At 37.2% G+C, this 6,350-nt stretch overlaps 1 pseudogene; it reads left to right on the top strand.

The window, feature by feature from the left end:
• The first annotated feature begins 1,513 nt into the window (after window positions 1–1,513).
• LOC139038214 (craniofacial development protein 2-like) overlaps window positions 1,514–6,350 on the top strand; it is a 30,444-nt pseudogene continuing 25,607 nt past the window's right edge.

Raw genomic sequence — 6,350 nt, 5'->3', positions numbered from 1 at the left:
TTTGCCTATGTTTTCCTCTAGGAGTTTTATAGTTTCTGGTCTTAAATTTAGATCTTTAATCCATGTTGAGTTTTTGTGTTTGGTGTTACAAAATATTCTAGTTTTCATTCTTTTACGGGTGGTTGACCAGTTTTCCCAGCACCACTTGTTAAAGAGATTTTCTTTTCTTCATTGTATATTTTTGCTCCTTTGTCAAAGATAAGGTATCCATAGGTATGTGGATTTAACTCTGGGCTTTCTATTTTGTTCCATTGATCTACATTTCTGTCTTTGTGCCAGTATCATACTGTCTTGATGACTGTAGCTTTGTAGTACAGTCTAAAGCCAGGTAGGTTGATTCCTCCAGTTCCATTCTTCTTTATCAAGACTGCTTTGGCTATTCAAGGTTTTTTGTATTTCCATACAAATCATTAAATTATTTTTTCTAGTTCTGTAAAAAAATATTATTGGTAGCTTGATAGGGATTGCATTGAATCTACAGATTGCTTTATACAGTATATTCATTTTCACTATACTGATTCTTACAATCCATGAACATGGCATATTTCGCCACCTATTTGTGTCCTTTTTGATTTCTTTCATCAGTGTTTTATAGTTTTCTATATCTAGGTCTTTTGTTTCTTTAGGTGAATTTATTCCTAAATACTTTATTCTTTTCATTGCAGTAGTAAATGGGATTGTTTCCTTAATTTCTCTTTCAGTTTTCTCATCATTAGCATATAGGAATGCAAGGGATTGCTGTGCATTAATTTTGTATCCTGCAACTTTACTATATTCATTGATTAGGTATAGTAATTTTATGGTGGTGTCTTTAGGGTTTTCTATGTAGAGGATCATGTCATCTGAAAACAGTGAGAGTTTACTTCTTCTTTTCCTATCTGGATTCCTTTTATTTCTCTGTCTTCTCTGATTGCTGTGGCTAAAACTTCCAAAACTATGTTGAATAGTAGTGAAGAGTGGGCACCCTTGTCTTGTTCTTGACTTTAGGGGAGATGCTTTCAATTTTTTGCCACTGAGGATAATGTTTGCTGTGGGTTTATTATATATGGCTTTAATTATGTTGAGGTATATTCCTTCTATGCTGGCCTTTCTGCAAAGTTTTTAACATAAATGGGTGTTGTATTTTGTCAAAGACTTTTTCCTGCATTTATTGAGTTAATCATATGGTGTTTTTTTTTTAATCATATGGTTTTTATCTTTCAATTTGTTAGTGTGGTGTATCACATTGATTGATTTGCAAATACTGAAGAATCCTTGTATCCTTGGGATAAAGCCCACTGGTCATGATATGTGATCTTTTTAATATGTTGTTGGATTCTGTTTGCTTTCCGTCCTGACACAAGGGGGTGAAAGTGGTCACTTATTTAGGCTCACTTGTTCAGTTGTGTTGTGGGGAGGGAGAGACACTGCAAACAAATATCACTGGCATGTGTGGGGAGTGCGCGCAGTGTATAGACCACAGTGGGTTTGCCACAGTTCAAGGCTATGTGTGCTTCCTGGGCCTACACTGCTCATGCTCCAGGGTACTCCGCAAGGGCAGTGTCCAAAGCAGGCCCTGCACTTCGTGCACTTCCCAGGACTAAGTGGCCCAGGTTCTCAGGTACCCCACAAGGGCACAGACTTGGCTGGGCCTGTGTTCTGTGAGCTTCCCAGGTCCAAGCAGCTCAGCAGCCAGGTGCTTAGTGAGCACACTGTCCCAAGTGGGACGTGCGTCTCAATCACCTCCCTGGTCCTGGTACCTCGGTTTCCTGGGTGTTTCTCAGGGGTGCCATGTGTCTCCTCTGGGGAGCTGATCTCAGGGTGCGACCCTCCTGGTGGATGCCGACCATCTAGGATCCCAGGAAGACATGGTTAGCAACTGGGAGCCTGCTCACAGTTTGCCAGAAGATTCTGTCTCTCAGGCTGAGACTGCAGCAGCCCCTTGCCTTCTGACTCTGGCTGTCACATGCCTGCCTCTCTCCTTTGGTATTCACTCATTCTTTTGTTCTGTGAGTGGGCCAGGCTATGCATTAGAGCCTTTCATAGGAAAGTTCCCTTTTTCTCTCTCTCTCTGGTGATCCCACAGTTTGAGTTGCTAGACCACATTAGCTTCCCTCAGATTGCCCTCAGGTATTCAGGCCCTGTCCTTACTCTAAGAACCGACTATGCAGTCCATGCCTCCCTGTCCAGCTCCTGCTCACCGGTGGCAGATTCAAGTGACTGGGCTATTTGTCTGCTAGCAGTTGTGATTAGGTGCATATTCTGTGGCTTCCCCCCCACCCCCCCAGTTATGTTGCCATCTGAGATTCCAAAACTCCCCACAGACCCGCCTGTGAGAGTGTTTCTACTGTGTGGAAACTTCTCTTCCTTCACGACTCTCTCCCCAGGACAGATCCATCCCTAACTCTTTTGTCTCTGGTTTTTTTTTTCTTTTATATTTGTCCTGTCTCCTTTTGAAGAGAATACGGTGACTTTATGGGTGCCTGGTATCCTCCACCAGCGTTCAGAAATTGTTTTGTGGAAGTTGCGCAGCATTCAAATGACCTTTTGATGAACCCGTGGGGTTGAAAGTGATCTGCCATCCTATTTCTCCGCCATCTTTGGACTGCCCTACTCTCTAAGAGTTCTTATAGTGTTCCATGAATGTCAATTTGTTTAGCTTGGTTGATAGCTTTGCTCACATTGTCCATATTGTTATTGCTATTCATTTATGTTTTATCAGTCACTGTAAGAAGTAGTTTTTAAAATTTCAATCATGTTGATCTGTTTTATTTAATTCTGCCAATTTTGCTTTCAAAAATGTTGCAAAACTTACTAGGCACATAGATATTTTGTATTTTCATGTTAAAACCAGGGGGAAAAAAAGATGCTCCATTGTTCCATAAAATGTTGCCTTACAATGTGTGTAAAGCACTTCAGATTTGCTGAATCTATTTGCCCTATGTCAGATGTCTTGTGCATGCTCACTAACTAATACAACTTGGAGCATACATATTTTGAAAATACTACAGTAAAAACATTTTCATATTCAACTTTTTGTTGATTAATTAAGACTTTCTCGATAGTAGTATACTGTTAATCAAAATATTTTAATGAAGAAAAATGGTTTATCCTTTGTGGGTTTTCTAAATTAATAGCAACAATTCTGCCTTGAAAAGTAACTTGTTGGGATTAATCAGTTCCAACTCTATCACTTTGTGTGTGTATGACCTCATTTATTTGTTCTTAGATTCCTGATTTATAAATTTGGCTTGTGATAACTGAATGAGTTCATGTATGCAAATATATATATGTATATATACACACATACACAGATAATACATACTTTAAATGGCAGCTACACATTAAGATCCCAAGTGTTATCTAATGGAATGATCAGTAACTTTATAAATGTAATGATTATTATCTCACACATTTATTTCTAGTCATATAGATAAAGTTAAGTAGGTACAAATGGTTTTTAAAGATATTAAGAAAAAACTTTCTATGCCAAATATGAATAATCTGATACATATTTATAAGAAAGTACATATTATTTGATAAGGCTAATATTTTCTATGACAAATGATGCTTTTAAATTAGATGTAATTACTAAAAATAAAAAATACATCTAGTAATACTATGTACATAAAACAGCAGTAGGTGGAGAGTTTTAAATATACTTTGATATTTTAGCAACAAATTTCTCTTTGGATACTATGGATATGTAAGAACTTATAGACTCTTAATTATTGATGTATGTTTTAAAATAGTATGTTTGAAAATAGTGTCTATATAATTTTATCTCCTTATTTATCCATTAATTCCAACACCACTAATGCCAGTACTATCTATATCTACCTACATATATAAGTAGATCAATACATCCATACACAGATGCATATACAGAGATCAAGATATCAAGATTATCTATATGGATGAATGGACAGATATTTATGGATTTCTACTTCTAGAAAGGGATAGCTATCTATCAACTGGGGTGGAGGACACAGAAAAAGAGACAATGCATTATAGTTCCTAAACTTTCTTTTCTCAGTATCTTGAGCAGATGGGGAAAATAAATTGTTATATCTACTCCATAGAATAAACACTATTCATCTGGTTGCAGTGACCCAACTAACAATCCAAATGTCATGACAAATATAATCTCTCTTGAACTTTGTAGGAAATCTCATCTTTGTCAGTTAGAGCAAATAAAAGAAAATATAACCTTTAATATATTATTTGAGAGCACTGTTTAATTCTGTTACTGGCAAATTATTTCCAGTAACAATTATAAATAAGTCAAAATAAATAAAATTAGCTATCTTAAAGCTTTGAGAGTCATTTCCTTCTCTACCCATTTTTTGTGATCATGGTAATAATCAAAAAGAGATAAAAGAAAAATATAAAAAAGCTGAATTTGGAAGATATTGCAAAAACTTTCAAGTCAAACTTTAAGAAAACTAATGTTCCCTTTATTTAAACATATCCCATAAAGAAACTATGGAAAGAACTTTAAGAAAACAGAATTTTAAAATCTTAGCTGTGTAGAAGGTCATGTAGACTGAATTCAATATGCCAGCATTTGTGGAAAACACAACATAGGACTGGAAAAGATCAGTTTTTCATTCCAGTTCCAAAGAAGGGCAATGCCAATGCTCAAACTACCACTCAATTGCACTCATTTCACATGCTAGCAGAATAAAGCTCACAATTCTCCAAGCAAGCCTTCAACAGTACATGAAACAAGGACTCCCATATGTTCAAGGAAGACTTAGAAAAGACAGAGGAACCAGAGATCAAATTTCCAACACCCACTGGATCATAGAAAAAGCAAGAGAATTTCAGAAATATAACTTTTTCTGCATCTTTGACAATGTTAAAACCTTTGACTGTGTGGGTCACAAAAAAATGTGGAAAATTCTTCAAGAGATGGGAATACCAGACCACCCAACCTGCCTCCTGAAAAATCTGTGTGCAGGTCAAGGAGCATCAGTTAGAACTGGACATGGAACAACAGACTGGTTCCAAATAGGAAAAGGAGTATGTCGGGCTGTATATTGTCACCCTGCTTATTTAATGCAGAATACAGAAAGTGAAGAACTGAAGAGTCTCTTGATGGAGGTTAGAGAAGAAAGTGAAGTGGCTGGCTTAAAACTCAACCTTCAAAAAACTAAGATCATGGCATGTGGTCCCATCAATTCATGGCAAATAGATGGGGAAACAATGGAAACAGTGACAGATTTTATTTTCTTGGCCTCAAAAATCACTGCAGATGGTGACTGCAGTCATGAAATTAAAAGATGCTTGCTCCCTGGAAGAAAGGCTGTGACAATCCTAGACAGCATATTAAAAAGAAGAGACATTACTTTACCAACAATGGTCCTTATTGTCAAAGCTATGGCTTTTCCAGTAGTCATGTATGGATGCAAGAATTGGACCATAAAGAATACTGAGTGCCAAAGAATTGATGCTTTTGAAATGTGTCATTGGTGAAAACTCTTGAGAGTCCCTTGGACTGTAACAAGATCCAACCAGTCAATCCTAAAGGAAATCAACTCTGAATATTCACTGGAAGAATTGAAGCTGAAACTCCAATACTTTGGCCATCTGATGCAAAGAGAAAACTCATTAGAAAAGACCCTGATACTGGGAAAGAATGAAGGCAGGAAGAGAAGGGGATGATAGAGGATGTGATGGTTGGATGGCATCACCAACTCAATGGACATGAGTTTTTGCAAGCTCTGGGAGATGGTCAAGGACAGGGAAGACTGGAGTGCTATAGTCTATGGGGCTGCAAAGAGTTGGATACAACTGAGCAACAACAAACTGAATCCAAGATTCATGTAAGTAGTATGACTGTAATAAGGCAAATATGCCTTATTTTAAAATCTGGTCTAAAAATATTCTTTCCATGTGATTTTAAGATTTACCATATTTTTCTGGGCAACATAAGATTTACTGAATTATAACAATGTTAATACCATTCATGTCCCTAATTAGAATGCTTCAGTTTTGTTAATCCTTAAATATCAAAGTCATGCTCATTACTCATTACCAGGGCTAAGTTAATTACATAATAATGAGTGATATCAAGACGTCAAAAATCACTAGAACTCCTGAGGATAAAACAGATCAAATATATTCATAATGGTCCTCTATAGCACAGGTGGGGGCTTCCCTGGTGGCTCAGATGGTAAAGTATCCACCTGCAGTGCGGGAGATACAGGTTCAACTCCTGAGTTGGGAAGATCCCTTGGAAAAGGGAAGAGCAACTGACTCCAGTATTCTTGCCTGCAGAATTCCATGGACAGAGGAGCCTGGAGAGCTACAGTCTATGTCTTTACAAAGATTCAGACATAACTGAGCAACACACACACACACAAGGC

Source organism: Odocoileus virginianus, chromosome 14, assembly GCF_023699985.2.
Source record: "Odocoileus virginianus isolate 20LAN1187 ecotype Illinois chromosome 14, Ovbor_1.2, whole genome shotgun sequence".
NCBI classification, from domain to species: Eukaryota; Metazoa; Chordata; class Mammalia; order Artiodactyla; family Cervidae; genus Odocoileus; species Odocoileus virginianus.
Note: the sequence above shows the minus strand (reverse complement) of the source record. Positions and strands in the feature narration are given on the sequence as shown.